Raw genomic sequence first — 17,804 nt, 5'->3', positions numbered from 1 at the left:
GGTAGACCGTGGATCAAAAGTCATTAATCGATTAAGAGAAAAAAATGCGGGATACCAACTAAAATCGAGGGAAACACATCAAATTTAAGAGGAAAACAACAGAACAACAGAACAACAGAACAACAGAAACAAAAAGACACACCAACATAAATAAAAAGGTACTATTTGATAACAACTTATCATTAGGGATTACAGGGGGATTTTCACATAAATTGGCATGTTTTTGGATCCTCAATGCTCTTCAACTTTGTACTTGTTTGGCTTTATAAATATTTTGATATGAGCGTCACTGATGAGTCTTATGTAGACGAAACGCGCGTCTGGCGTACATTAATATTGATAACTATTAAAACCTCTAAAATTATTGCTTGAGAGATTAACTGGTCTAATAAACTTCATTCAAATATCTGTACATGACAGACCAAACGATTTCACTAAATACTCCTATTTTTTCGCACATTAAATACACGATAACATACACGTACGGTGACCTATAGTTTTTTAATTTCTGTGTCATTTTGTCTCATGTGAATAGTTGACTCATTTGCAATCACAACCATCTTCATTTTTCTATTTCACATTAAGGAGGGATTTTCACGGTTTTATTTTAACACTTAATCTTTGTTATATTAATCAGTTTGTTTCTTAAAAAAGATTAAAGAAATCGGTTACCTAAATATAACTGAATGAGTAGATTAAAAAAAGACTGCTTCCTTTATCTAGTTTCTGGGACGATCAAATGTCTTATAATGTTTAAGTATATAATTTTTGTAATAAAATTTTCTTATACTTTGCCAAAAAGATGATTTTACAGTGCTTTTTTCAAAAATATAATGAAAGTATCGGTCACCGTGCTATTTTCCAAGCTATGAGTCGTTGAGAATTGCCTAAATTTAGTTGGATTGTTCATGAAAAAACACATATGAGATAGAATTTTGAAATAAATTGTAAGAAAATAGTGTTAATAATATGTTTTAAGAAATAAAAAGAAAAAATGGTGTCACCGACCTTGTTTTCTTGCTACTAGTAAAAATTAAAAAAAATCCTAATCAGTATAGTATATAATATTTACCAAAAGAGTTATCTCCCCTTAAAGGGATAATTTGCGATTTTTCACTTTTCATCTTATTATGTTAATAATACAATAAAAACCATATTCACCAAGTTTTCTTTTGATATGCAAACTAATAAAGAAGAAAATTGGGAATTATTAATTTTATTTCTTCAAACTTCCTGACTTATGTCTTTTTGCCTACCGGGAGTGAAATTAATCTCATTTAAGTCTTGTTCGTTAACCATCTAATAACTCGATTTAAAGCGCATCGACGACTTTTGGTGTAGCTATTAACCAACGAAAAATAAGTGATAGCCATGCAACTTTTAAAATTAGATTGTAGGATTTGTGTGTGGATTTTTTTTATACGAATTTAAGTAATAAAAGTAAATCATACAAAAGAAAATTTTTATGATTTTTTTCTACAAATACTTTCAACAAACAAATGAAACTGACATGATCGATAGTTAATTAAAAATACATGTTTGTATTCTGACCTTTTTGCTTCATTCCAGCAAACATTTTCACTTGCTAGTGATGTGAAAATAAAATGTGTATTGTTTTGTGACACTTAGTGAATGTTGAATGCATAGTTAAACTCAAGGTAACTAAAAGATTAGCATTATGTAATTCTAATCTTTTAATCTTCATTCAGTGAGATCTAGACGTCACGGTTCACGATTTCAGGTGTGAACAACATTTCGTATGAATGATAAACGGGAGTCAGTGATAGTTTTAGACACAGAAATGTAAAAAAAAAAAGAATTAAAATTAATTTACGGGAGTAATAAGGTCACACAATAACTGGATAGCTGTTGTATATTTTTATATTTTGCATAAGCTCACTTTTAAATGACTTCTGATTATTTTTGTAACGATAAAGTACTGAATTATTTTAATTGAATAAATTTATAAATAAAAATAGCCTTCTAAACACGAGTGTTTGAACTACAATTTGTACTATTTTAGATCAGAACCGGCAACCTTTTTAAAATATTTCAAACAGATCATTAACAATTGCAATTATATAATTTAGTCCATCCAAAGCGATCTTTATTTACCTATTTAGAAATTAATGTTCTCATCAAAATATTTTAAATCTCCCAACGCATGAATACTTCAGCCATTTGAAAAAAAGATGTTTTTAAATATTGACAGGAAATTTAAGGATCTTCTTAGAACGGAATCGAAAAATTACGAACAGGTATTCTTTTCAAGTGTGAAAAACATCAACAAAATAAATACATTATCGGGAATGTCCTTATTAAAATAGTCCTCGTCTCACAATGTATAACACTTTAGCTATTTGTCCAACGATGTTTAAAATAGAGACAGAACAAATTTAATGTCATCTTTCCTTATTTTTTAATGTAATTATCAGTCTGTTTTAACTGGCAAGAATACCCCTAAAGCGGACAAGCAGTATATTCTTTAAACTGCTTGTCATTGAATATCAAGAAAGAAAATAAATCCGGAAATTGATTTTAAACTTTGGTACTCAATAGTTTTCCTGGAAAATATGCACATCCCTTGGGAATTATTAGTGTACGTCCAGTTGCATATATATTACATGCATGTCGGAACAATTGTGGTGATGACGAATTTCTTCCTTTATTCGAGAACAGTCTAATTGATATATACATCTGTGATTTTACTATGTCCACAACTTCGATGAACCAAAGCAAGTTATACACCGACCTGTATTTAAATCAAATTGGTTATCTTCTTCTTCTTCTTCTTCTTCTTCTTCTTCTGGTATACAATAGTCTATCGACATTCGGTGACTACATACTGTTGGTATACGTGGACAAGTCTATTTACAAAACTTTTACCGCAATTAACACAAAATGAATGTTTCTTTCTTATGTTCAATGTATACATGTATATATTTTGAATTGCGCTATAGTTCCGTAACTTTCTATCCAGGCGTATCAACGAATTGCCGACAAGTGCGTACATTTTTTTAAATCAATATTTCTGGTATGTTCCAATCTGTCCTCCACTATTGACAACGAGTATATATAACATTTTCCCAAATTTACCCTTGGAAAAAATATGGAAATAGATTTTCATTTCGTCAAATTTGTTTTTTTTGTATTATTTATATTTTTTATAAATAATATTCTTTACACCAGAATTGTTATTTATAAACAAGCGTATGAGTTTAGTTATGACTAGTATATTATATCACTTTCGGACACGCAAGAAATAGATGTATATTATACACCTGATAGTTCAAAATGGAAAGTTATAAGTTATCGGCCGTGTACACTGATCAATACCCTCAGAAGTGAAACGATGCATGAACTTGCAAGCCCGACAGGAAATCCCTTGTATATCCGCCATTGAGAAATATCATATGTGTATGTAATAAACAGGGAAATTAAGTACCTCTCCTTTATTTACTTTATGTTTATTTACAATCCAACGTTATTGACACGTCTTGATAGGATATTAGCAGGTAGATCGATTTGTTAATATATCAATTAAGAAACGTATATTCTAAAAATAACTTGGGAACCAGACAGCTTACTTTATCTCTATTAACACTATTTATGATAATTTCTATTTGACATATTAATTAGTGTAGTCATATATAGCTTTTAAATATATAAATATAGCTTTTAAATATATAAATATAGATACAAATTTTCATGAAGTTAACGGTTAATGATATAAAACGACTTTTGATTATCATACACGTGCCATAAAAAAAGAGTCTGCTATATATAGTCCAAGGACATTTGTAAAAACAGCCTCATCATTTAATACAATATATATATATATATATATATATAATTATTTTCTGTGACTGTATATTACATTAATTTGTAGGATCCTTTACTATAGATAATTTAGCTGATCTGTAACAATAACATCTTCATGCCTTATATATCATGTACTGTAGTACGCCGCTAGATTAAAACTGACGAGGAAAGGTAACACACGGCCAGCGAAAGCTCTTTTTTTGAGAGCCCAGGTGGTCGTGTGGTCTAGCGGGACGGCTGCAGTGCAGGCGATTTGGTGTCACGATATCACAGTAGCATGGGTTCGAATCCCGGCGAGGGAAGAACCAAAAATTTGCGAAAGCAAATTTACAGATCTAACATTGTTGGGTTGATGTTTAGACGAGTTGTATATATTCTAAGATTTCATGAATCGACAAGGTGTAAATTTTGCATTTCAAGATGATGGAAAAATAAAATTTGTCATTTTTATTTATTTTTAGCTATCATGGTATCTCTATATAAATTATGTATATATTTAATGTTAATCTCTTGCATCGACATCTCAGTGCATTTATTTGACAACAATATATAGTTCGTTGTTACAATAAAACCTTTGCCTTTTACATTTATAGTTTAAGTGGCCCAAACTACTGTGTCTATTGCTTTCTGAATTCTATACCAAGTCAGGAATAAGACAATTGTTATCTATTTGTTTTAAAATTTGATTATGGACTGTCCGTTTTGATTTTTTCTCGGAGTTCGTTATTATATTTGTTTCTTACGCAAATGTGACAATGTAGCATAAAAGAGATCAAAGCACAACAGCCCAAATACTTAGACCAAATTTTACCAGAATTGTCTACCTGCAACCGTTGTTATAGTAAATGTGAATTTCCCCCTCGGGTTCCAAAACAAAAACCAAACAAAATTAAAGATCAATAATTGTTTTTATTCTGTAGTAAATGTCTTTTCGACTCTTGAACCTTAACAGCTAGGTTCACATTTTAGCTTGAACAGACAACACATGTTAACAATGCATTATCATAGAATGGTGGACATCTTAATGATCCACAGACTGCTCTTACAGGGTTAATCAGGTAACCGTCCTTGTCTGCACCTCCTGCTTCCAAAACATCAGGATTTTCATCAATGCAAGTGTATTGCGAGGATGCTTTGTGGTAATTAGAACTGGCAGACATTCTTCCAAAGTATTCTGTTTTCCAACCAGAATAGCAAGATGTCTTTCCACGGATCATTATAACAGACGAACAAAGAGTCGCGCGACAAACAGCACAAGGTACGTCATGATTATAAGGCCCTGTACCAGAGTGAAATTCACTAAGAGTCGCGCGACAAACAGCACAAGGTACGTCATGATTATAAGGCCCTGTACCAGAGTGATATTCACTAAGAGTCGCGCGACAAACAGCACAAGGTACGTCATGATTATAAGGCCCTGTACCAGAGTGATATTCACTAAGAGTCGCGCGACAAACAGCACAAGGTACGTCATGATTATAAGGCCCTGTACCAGAGTGATATTCACTAAGAGTCGCGCGACAAACAGCACAAGGTACGTCATGATTATAAGGCCCTGTACCAGAGTGAAATTCACTAAGAGTCGCGCGACAAACAGCACAAGGTACGTCATGATTATAAGGCCCTGTACCAGAGTGAAATTCACTAAGAGTCGCGCGACAAACAGCACAAGGTACGTCATGATTATAAGGCCCTGTAGCAGAGTGATATTCACTAAGAGTCGCGCGACAAACAGCACAAGGTACGTCATGATTATAAGGCCCTGTACCAGAGTGATATTCACTAAGAGTCGCGCGACAAACAGCACAAGGTACGTCATGATTATAAGGCCCTGTACCAGAGTGATATTCACTAAGAGTCGCGCGACAAACAGCACAAGGTACGTCATGGTTATAAGGCCCTGTACCAGAGTGAAATTCACTAAGAGTCGCGCGACAAACAGCACAAGGTACGTCATGATTATAAGGCCCTGTACCAGAGTGATATTCACTAAGAGTCGCGCGACAAACAGCACAAGGTACGTCATGATTATAAGGCCCTGTACCAGAGTGATATTCACTAAGAGTCGCGCGACAAACAGCACAAGGTACGTCATGGTTATAAGGCCCTGTACCAGAGTGAAATTCACTAAGAGTCGCGCGACAAACAGCACAAGGTACGTCATGATTATAAGGCCCTGTACCAGAGTGATATTCACTAAGAGTCGCGCGACAAACAGCACAAGGTACGTCATGGTTATAAGGCCCTGTACCAGAGTGAAATTCACTAAGAGTCGCGCGACAAACAGCACAAGGTACGTCATGATTATAAGGCCCTGTACCAGAGTGAAATTCACTAAGAGTCGCGCGACAAACAGCACAAGGTACGTCATGATTATAAGGCCCTGTACCAGAGTGATATTCACTAAGAGTCGCGCGACAAACAGCACAAGGTACGCCATGGTTATAAGGCCCTGTACCAGAGTGAAATTCACTAAGAGTCGCGCGACACACAGCACAAGGTACGTCATGATTATAAGGCCCTGTACCAGAATGAAATTCACTAAGAGTCGCGCGACAAACAGCACAAGGTACGTCATGATTATAAGGCCCTGTACCAGAGTGAAATTCACTAAGAGTCGCGCGACAAACAGCACAAGGTACGTCATGATTATAAGGCCCTGTACCAGAGTGAAATTCACTAAGAGTCGCGCGACAAACAGCACAAGGTACGTCATGATTATAAGGCCCTGTACCAGAGTGAAATTCACTAAGAGTCGCGCGACAAACAGCACAAGGTACGTCATGATTATAAGGCCCTGTACCAGAGTGATATTCAGCACCATACAATGAGGATACCCAATGGAAATCGGTAGTGGTGGAATCTTTTGTCACAAAATCCGGATCATGTGGAAGACAAAGAGCCTCTGCTGGAGAACTTGTTCTACCGAACCAACCGCCACCCATGGTTCATTAATAAGAAAGTTTCAAACAAGTAAATAAAAAGAAGGTATTACAAAGGAAAAAGGTATAACAAAGGAAAAAAAGTATATATTTAATATGGATAACATTGTGCATACTCTTTACAGGGAAATTTATATATTATTTTCTTGAAAAGTTTATAAACAATACAGAGCTCCAAGGTATATGAAACATCGTGATGTCCATAAAAACTACCAAAAAAGGTGAAATCCACTCCATGTATAATACTTTATCTACATTATAAAAAAAAATGTTCCTCAAATAAAGAAAACATATGCAAAGATTGCGATAGCTAACTGTTTTGTATTAGGATAGTGAATTAATAAGTTCATTTATTGAGCCAATAGCATCAAAATGATTGTTAAATATTCCTTGATAGCTGACAATCTGTCAACCCTTGTTTGAGCTTCTAATTTTTTCATTTGCGTAAGGACTATCTGTTTAGAGTTTTCCCCGGAGTTTGGTATTTTTAATATTTTTATTAATATATTATGTAAAATAAGTACTATACTGAATGATACGTGCCTATAAGGTTTTGCAAGACTTTATTTTCGCCACTAGATTTTTAACCAAAGATTTATATTTTAGTTGCATGTATTGATATTAAATACTGTTGTAAGACATTGTAATGTAATCGATTTTGTCTTGTTCCGATATATTCAAGCGTGTTTGGCAAATATACAGTTTCTAATAAAAGAAAACCTGAATATAGTAATTCTGTTCCGTTGTGTTGAGGACACGTTTTCTTTCCCCATCGTATGTAGACAGCTCCATTCTCTGAAAGAGAAATTTTCAGATTGATATTCTCGTGTGTATAAACGGACTGTAAAAATGGCGACGATTCATTAACATGAGAACAGCAGAAACATTGAAAAAAAATACAAAATAGAAATGAAAGAATTGCAAAACACTTACCTTTTATTTTGTGTTCTAACTTATAGTTATCAAAGGTACCAGGATTATAATTGCCAGACGTGCGTTTCGTCTACACAAGACTCAGTGTCGCTCATATCAAAATCGTTATAAAGCCAAACAAATACAAACTTTAAGAGCATTGAGGACCATAAATTCCAAAACGTAGTGCCAAATACGGCTAAGGTAATTTAATCCTAGGATAAGAAAGTTTTTCGAAAAATTCAAAGTTTTGTAACAGGAAATTTATTAAAATGACCATATAATTGATATTCATGTAAACACCAAAGTGCTGACTACTGGGTTGGCATGGTTGGTGATATCCTCGGGGACGAAACGTCCACCAGCACTGGCATCGAATTAGTGGTGTAAATAGTTATCAAAGGTACCAGGATTATAATTTAATAAGCCAGACGCGCGTTTCGTCTACATAAGACTCAACAATGACGCTCAGACTAAAAGTTGGTAAAAATATCATAACCTATTCTGTCATCGGACTCGGACTTCTTTTAAACTAAGTTTTACTGAACGTATTGCTATGTATTTCTTTATTCAACATTGGCTAGATGTATGGGTGGAGGTTTATATGTTTCAAAATATGTTTAACCCTTCCACATTTTTAATCCAGTCTTAAGTCAGGAGCTCCTACCTTTGTAAGTCTTGTATATTTTTTTTTAATTTTAATTAATTTATATGTTTTGCAGTTAAGTGTGAAATCTTTTTTCCACTGAACTAGTATTTTATTTAGGGGTTAGCTGAGGACCACCTCCGCTGACGACCTAATTGGCGGGCTTCGGCTGTTGTCTGATTTTTGGTCGGGTTGTCGTCTCCTTGACATATTCCCCATTTTATTCTCAATTTTATCATATTAACTGTGATCAAATCTCATAAACAAAAAGCGGAGAGAATGATTTCAAATTTTGTTTTTAGTCTTAATTTATATTTTTTTAAGCAATAAAACTTTCTAATCAAGACATAGTTGTTCATAATCAAAGTGTCAATAAGATATAAAATCTGCAATCGATACGGTAAATTTATTTTTGTTTTAATGTAAACAACAGATATTAACGAAGCTGTTTTTTTTTAAATCATATGAAAAACTGCGAATTTATGGCCACCTATCATAAGTCAACTGTCAATCTAGCATTTAATGACTGAAATATGTTGACTACGTTGACAAACAGCAATATATCAACGTAAAGTGTTCGCAAAACGGTGAGAACCTTTCTAACCAACCAAACCAACCACCAGACCAGACAAACACCAACAACGAACCAAAAGAATTTAACAGGAAATATGAACGGTCAAGACAATGACTACTACTGCTACTGCATACTGCATATCACATATACATAGTTTCTAGGTTGCGCAAAGTCCTTTTTATGTTTGTGTGTGTGTGTGTAAGACGGGTTGTATTGTTATATGTAATGCAATAAAGTATCACATTAGAATGGACGTTGATGTGCTGAATGTAAACACAAAATCGCTTCAAGTGTATAACAACTTTTATTCATTATTAATAACAACTGGAACACGAACTAACAGATATAAATCTCTTAAAGCAGCAATCAACAATTAACAAGTAAAATCACAAAAATACTGAACTCAGAGGAAAATCAAATCGGAAAGTCCCTTATCATGGCATATTTCAAATGACAAAACACATTAAAAACGAATGGACAACAACTGTCATATTCCTGACTTGGTACAGGCATTTTCAAATGTAGAAAATGATATAGATTAGACGAACAAATATTCTTTGAAACAGATACACCAAAAATCAACATTCAAGAAACACAGATTCTATCGGCTACTTTTCATATAAATACATGTAAAATACTACACAAATAAATAAGTCATAACCCTCTTCATATATTATGAATATATATAAACAACAACCTAACTATTTGAAACAAACGGACAATTTTGCCGACTTCACGCATCTTTATCCTATTCAAAGTTGAAGTTCGTTTTTGAACTTTATTCTCAAAACGTATATTTAAGAAAACAAAAAAAACCTATCAAATTTCTGCCTCTGTTCAAAACAAGAAACTGGAAAAATCAGATGAACTGCATAAATAATTATATTGCATATATATTGCAATATTTAGGAACTTAAAACTTCTGCTTTAGAAAACTGTACTTGACAAATTAATCAGACACGTAGATTCAGCTGCTAACCGGTGGTAGGGACAAGCTGGAACTGACGTTAAATACTATAAATCTGACGCTAATGTTTTTATTTCGCATGTATGAAATTCCAAATATTGTTAAAATGTATTACCAAATAAGGAAACTTCCTTATAAGGCAAATGTCTTTGCACTTGACGTTTAAGAAATTGACGTCATTACAGCCCTATAACTGTAAAAAGGTGCGCAACGTCAGTACAAAAATAGATCGTAAGGAGTTATTACTTTTATCTAAATAAAACTTTCCTTCTACATAAACTTTACATAAAATACGTTAATATCTATCACTAATTCGAAGAACATACAAAAATATAACATCAACATGTTCAATACAGTCATTAATTTATAACAATACCCGTTACTTCCGGTAAAAGCAAAAGTGAATGTAACGTACAATTGATTAAAAGCTGCCGGTTAGAAAACACACGTTTTCTGTCATTCTGGAACATACAATATTAAAATGATTATACAGTATATAGTTGATTATAAAATAAAATACACACAATTACTGCTATAATACAATAATACAAAGTATAGAAAAAACAATGTAAACATATTTAAGTTAAAACACGAAGTGGCCATTATACAAAAAGTTTTCACCAGGTTAGGTAAATAATGGATCCCAGAAAGATAGACAATTTCAATAAAAATTTAGGCATTGCTGTCTTTCAAAATCGCCACAATATCAGCGACACATGAGTGGGGAAATTTAAAAAACGGTAAAATTTAATGGACCCGAATTTCCGGAACGTTCGATTTACATTATCCGGAAATTAGGGTCAGTCAAATTTTATCGATTTAAAAATTTTATATTCTATCAAACATATTGTGTCAAACATCTGATATTTAACTATACACATATGCATATGCAGACAATCAGATAATCGATTTATTGGGTTGTATTTGCGTATTTTGCATGATAGAAAACAGTTTCTTTCTTTGTTTCACAATCAAACCGAAAGATAAGTCGGGTCATAGTTATCAACGTTGGTTTATTAATAATTAATTATGACGTTAATGATATGTCCGAGTCAAAGACTTTATAAACTTCATATTACAGGAATAAAACAATGGCCATAAAAAATTTCAACAAGGTTACAGCATTGTGCGGTGTGAGCAAATGATCCGTATTAAAGACCGTGTTTGGCCTATAAGGGTTAACTTTTATAAATTGTGACATAGATGGAGAGTTGCCGGTCTCATTGGCACTCATACCACATCTTCTTATATCTATATATCATTCTGAAGGTTGTAGTAACATTAAGTAAACAATGCTGTACACAGTATCTCAGTCGTTATCTTATTTCCATATGATGTTTTCATTAAAAACTTATCAACAAATTAGACATGCAAAGTAATTCTATTGATTCAAAATCAAGACCAATAAACACACAGATTTGACTGCTAAGTTTAAATTGTTTGTTACAATATGATACCAGTCAAAACGTTTCGGATGAATATAAACAGCAGCGAAATTCGTAATCTTTCAGAATATATCTACTTTTTCCTTCATCCAAAGAGTATGTGTTTTGTAAATTTTCTGTAAAACAATACATTATGTGCATGTATGAAGAGGGGTATTGTAGCCCACATTTATTTACGAAATGGTTTTTTTTCAAATAAATATTACATTAAATGGCTATTATGTATTTTATCTTGCTTTACCATCAATAATTTAAGATGACTGATATATTATTTCGATCTTTCCTATTGAGTTTGCTATTATACCTTGGCATTAATAAGATAAAATCGGGATATTGCCCTCACCAGTGTATCCAGCTCTGACAGCTTATCCTTGTTGTCACACGTTCGATATGAGTTTATTAGTTTTAGCAGCTGTATTTTTTGAAATACTATTTTTGAGACACATTTTCTAAATATGAACTATAACTTGATTTAGAAAGCCAAATAAAGCTTGTTTAAGCGCGACTTATAATTTATGTACTATTTATAGACATATTAGAATGTCAACAGACGTGCGAGAACTGCGTACCCTTTGGAGAACCAGATTGAGTATTTTTCCATACTATTATTGGGTTTGTGTCACTAAATGCTATTTTAAGAAACGTGTTTACTGGATTGATATTTTGTCTAGTAAACTCAAATCTATTATTTGATGTATGTATCACATTTCATCAGATGCACAGGCAGAGAAAGCAAAGTCTAAAATAGTACTTTTATTTAGAAAATTAAGATTACAGTCATGAACAAAGATACACTGTTGTTGAATACAGGTGTTCTATTGACGAAGGTTTCTCCGCTTCAAATAAATAATTCTTATGGAGATTGATATGGTTAAAGGGAGATTACTCTTTAAATCTAATTTAAAGTCCGAATCAGTTTCATCAATGTAATTTAGGTACTGAGTTGAAACAAAAGAAAAAAATTCTGTGTAATCTAGAAGCAGTATTAAAGTCAAAATTATTTTCGTATAATGTTTTAATAAAAAAAACCTCACAAACTTAAATATTGATCATAGATCATTTGATGTAAACTGAGTGTTGCTGAATCAAAATCAAATCCATTACTCATATATATATATTGCGGAAGCAAATTTACAGATCTAACATTGTTGGGTTGATGTTTAGACGAGTTGTATATCAGGGGCGGATCCAGGACTTCGATGTCTGGGGGGGGGGGCACCATGAACCAATATTTTTGTTGTTAAATATATATATGCGGATTTGAGTGGGTGCTAGGTTTGTTTTTGTGTTTTTTTGTGTTTTTTTTTTGGGGGGGGGGTGTCAAATCATTATTTCTGTATTTCGATATGCTTTAAGTTTTTTACTTTTGCACTTTATTGCCAATTGATCTTTATTATATTCGACCTAAACATGCATCAAATATTTGCCACTGGACGTTTAACAACCATGCAACAATTTAAACAATATTTTCTTTATATTTCATCAACTCTATATTCTGTTATCTATATTTTTTGGCCCCGACTTATACTTTTTTTGCACATTATTCGAATATCTGCAAAACACCTTTATATCTTCATAAATGGTGACCTTTTGCATAGCCTCGTCCATGTACATGCATGGTAATTGAAACAAGACCAATAATAACAAATATAACTGCATGCTTCGGCTTTTAGAGAAATGTTTAAGTCCAAGATTCTGTTACAAACTAAATTTTAACGAAAATCAAGTAGCATTTTATTAATGATTATTTAATAGGAAATGTCAATTTATTTTTCCTGGACGAGGGAAAGCATTAGGGTAAAGGGGAGGGGGAGTAAATTTTTTTGTTGATTTCCCTTCCATAAGAGGGGAATGAAATATGATATTATTTAAAAAAAACATATCTTCTAAGTTATCAAAAAATAAATAGTTTAATTTGTTGCTAAATAAATTCAAAAAAAGAAAGTTTTGGAAAAAAAGTACATTTACAGGAAATGTTTGTACCTTTTCTTCAAAAACACAGATCAGACGTTTCACCTGATAATCAACCTTAATCGGTATTGTATTATAAACCAATACAATTTTGTATTATTCCAATCATAATGTAAATGTATTTTGATCTATTTTACATAAAATCTTTTGCATAGACATATTACACACAGGTGTCAATATTTACACACCCACCGATAAGTTGTCATAAATCACGCATGGGGACGCTGGTATTAATTAACGGCCAGTTTAAGAAGCCTAATCAAGCTGTGACAATTTCCGCACTAGATAAGAAGTTTCAGTATCAATAAAATTATGTTAGAAAAAAAAATTGTTGACCTGAACTGGGGGGGGCACGTGCCCCTTGTGCCCCCCCGGTAAATCCGCCACTGTATATATATATGCATGGGTTCGAATCCCGGCGAGGGAAGAACCAAAAATTTGCGAAAGCAAATTTACAGATCTAACATTGTTGGGTTGATGTTTAGACGAGTTGTATATATATATATATATATATCAAACGTCTGAATAATAGTCAACGATTTTTCCCACGTGGGAGCTGGATCGTTACAAGTAACGATACATGTACACAATAAAATAGATTATATAAACGCCTAAAAAGTGTACATAACAACACCAATGATATAAAAAGGAACTATAAATGTAATTATTTATAAATATTTCGGATAACAGATATCCTTCGTCAGTCAGATTCTGATGTTAAATGAATCATCTTTAAGTCTTCTTAGATTAAACTTTTACTAAATCTTGAAATTTATACAATAAAAAAGGCAAACCGAACATCAGTTAAGACGCTTGCACCATTCTAAAAATTTGTTGAATATGACATAGGTTATATGACTAATTACATCAGAGAGTTCACATATATGCTTTAAATAAAAATAATAATGTGCTATGTGAACTAGCACAATTTTAAAGCTTTAACGATGTCGATATTATGATGTTACAAGAAAGATTGCGTCAATAAGAATTCCAAAGAAACAGCACTGAACGGTCTAAATTTCTAAATATTTCAGATTTGACAACTGTAGTGTAGTTACATTAGAGTCTGTGATGTTTAAAACAAACGGCCGTTAAAATATAATAACAAATTTTGACTAAAGTAAAATAGTTGGACGTGGCTTGGTACTTATACATCCCTCAAAAAATTAAGCAATTTAAATTGTTATATTCAACAGATTTATTTTAGAGATGAGTAAGGTGAAGAAATAGAAACGGAGACTGTAATAATAAGTAATATAACCCAGATGTGAAGCACTGCATGGTGTCGAACTACATCTTTTCATTTATCCCATTTGGTGCCAAAGTTGTTAATTTTCTAATCCAAAATCTTTCCCGAGTAAGTCTATCCTCCCTAGACCAAGCAGAGTTGTGGTCAATGATAGTAATGGTCAGTCGATTGAGATCTGCCTTAGTGTGGCCAGGGGATCTCAAATGTCGACTAAGAGGGAGGTCTGGCTTGCATTGGTAGTCGCTACGATGACCGTTCATTCGTTTGTGAAACGGCTGTTCTGACTCGCCTACATACTGTTTACCACATTTACACTGTAGGAGATACACAACATTTGTAGTCTTGCAATTAACATTGCAAAATATGGTGTATTCTGTACCAGTGGAGTGACTGTTAAAAGTCTGGGTATCCAGTATTTGTTTGCAAGTCAGACATCGTTTGTTTCCACAACCCTTACAAGAGCCCACTGACGAAGAGCCTGCTTGAGAGGATAACTCAGCTCTCACCAGCAAGTCTTTAAGGCTTTTGGGCCTGCGGAAAGCCAGTACAGGTGGCTCGGGAAAGATCTTGGATAGTTTAGGATGTTTTTCGATATCTTTCCAACTTTCGCGGATAAGGTGAGACAAGTTGTCAAATTTTGGATTGTAAGTCAACACAAAAGGCACCCTCCTGTTGACCTTTTTGACTTTATATTGTAAAAGTTCATCTCGGCTGATGTTGCTAGCACGAGAAAAACCTTTATCAATGTCTTTCCTTTTGTAGCCTCGATGTTTTAGGTGACCGCGAAGTTCCTATAGTCGTTTTTTGGCAACATATATAGCTTCTATCACTGTATCGGGTGTGATACGATATTTATGCACTTAAGACAGTTACATTTTCAAATTTAAAACGCGAGGCTTGCCGAGCGATTTATATATTTAAAATTTAACTGTCGAGAGTGGATAAATATCGTATTACACTAGATTTAGTGGTAAAATCTGTTTTTCTAATAATTTTCAAACAATACGCAGGCAAACTTATTCCTTCTTTGCGACTGATCTGCAAAAAGACGTGCTCTTTCTATGTGACGTCATCAGGCATGGTCGCATTTTTACATGCCGTCTGAATAGAAAATTCAGAGAAAACAAGAAAATTCGACGTCATGATCAGATTTTAACCAATGAAGAACTGAGATCAAACGAATCACACGTTGATTCATTTTTTTTTTATACAATCGGTGCAGAAATGGATAATTAACGAAGAACTAGAGAAATATATATACATATTTGAATGCTTAGTTGGTGTTCACAAGATTATTACAAGCCAAAAAAAGCAGCATTTCTTATTCGATAGGCAATACGATTCATATGTTCATTTTTCTGCTAATTAACTATTTATAAAATGAAGAATTTTTCGAAACGCCTAGGTTTATATTGTCTAAGCTTCATTTTTCACAACTCTAATTTGGCATTCCAACTGTTTTAATTGTTTTCTAATATTATAACAGATAAGATCATACATTCTGAAAATTTTGGATGAATTTTTATACAGCAGCGAAATTCGAGATCTTTAATAAAGTACATTTGATTTTTGCTTCCTCTCTTTCTTCAAGCTTTTTAAAAATTCGCTTGAAAAAAATAGCATATGAGCATGTAATTAAGAAGGGAACACTCGTAGCACGCTTTTACTTACTATATGCTTATTTACAAATAAAAATGCCTTTCAATTCAAATGAATATCTTGAATTTATAATGCTGCAAATTCTTAGCACATTTAAATCATAATGGTTATGAATATTTCTTACATCATGCTATTCCAAAGTTAAAACTTCGTCATCAGACGTAGAATTTGCTAATAATTTTCTCTTTATGACGTCTTTTGATCGTAAAAAAAAAGCTTCAATACACTTTACATAAAACTTCATAAAAGGTTATTTAAGACTGAAAAAAATCATGTAACACTTAAAGTCCATTACTAATCAGTAAAATATAGAAAATTGAAAAAAAAATATGTTATTGACTTTTCTCTGAATCCCACATTAAGAGTCATGAACAAGCTTCTGTTCAAATTTCATTAAAATTAATGTAGGTTTGACATAGTTATAGTTGATTGAAAAACACACCACTTTAACTGTATGTTACTATTGATTGCAACACAAACTATGTCCATATATACGAAAGCAAGGACAAACAAATATACATATTTTGTTAAAATTCTACTGTGAATACTATCATTTGGTATACGTATTAATGATGAGTTTATTTGGTCATAGAAATGCTTCTGTTGAAATATCATGTATTTTCGTATATGTTTAACAAAGATTTTGATATATAAAAAACGTTAACCACAGACTGAAACTAATAGATGATAAAGACAACACCGACGCCGACGACAGAATCTTGGCTCTCTATATCTTGCTTTCGAGCCATAAAGGTCACGGTTCGACAGAACCTTTACAATCTACTGTTTTTACATTGAATTACTATTCTCAAACATTCTTGTATAGTCAGGTCCTGAAGATGTTTGGCCAAAACACTTTTTCAAATCCTTACCTGTAAAAAGATGGCATTCTGAAATATAGTGACGAGATTTATTCAATCACCGGTATGAATCAGATGTGAATTCTAAAGATTTTCTGTGAGAGCATCAATAACAATATGTATAAATCTGCAGTAATATCAAAAATATTTAGATTTTTAAATCCGTTACAATCCTATTTTCAATGCTCAATTGCAAGATCGACAATTCGTTTCATTGAACCCAATTCTTTTCTACAAGCTTGGAAATCGTGGATACACGTTTCTTGTTTAAGACAAAATCTTCCTTTGGGACTAATCTAAATGATTCCATAAACAAAGACACCGGAAATCTTTTAAAATGTTATAGTTTTTAATCGCCAACACATTTATTAAAGATGACAGATATATATTTGGACAAACAGTCGGCATTTAAATGGGTACTTAGTGTGCATTTTTTTTATTCATATAAAGTAGAAATCCAACAAAACCTGATAAAGGCAAAAAGAAAAAATCATCCTGGCCATTTCTTTAATTTTATTTGATGATGTCCTGTTACTCAATAACCAACACATTTCAGTGAGTTCGTGTATCTCATATATCCGAGTGAAATAAAATTAAGGATATTACTGAAATACAGAAGATCAGCTTAATATTTTGATCTTTTATCAAATATTGACACAGATGGATGACTTTAAACTAGAATCTATGACCTACGAGATGATTTCAACTTTCCAATTATCTATTCCCATTCATCAGCAGTATCATACCATTTGCCTCA

This window comes from Mytilus galloprovincialis, chromosome 13, assembly GCF_965363235.1.
Source record: "Mytilus galloprovincialis chromosome 13, xbMytGall1.hap1.1, whole genome shotgun sequence".
Lineage (NCBI taxonomy): Eukaryota > Metazoa > Mollusca > Bivalvia > Mytilida > Mytilidae > Mytilus > Mytilus galloprovincialis.
Note: the sequence above shows the minus strand (reverse complement) of the source record.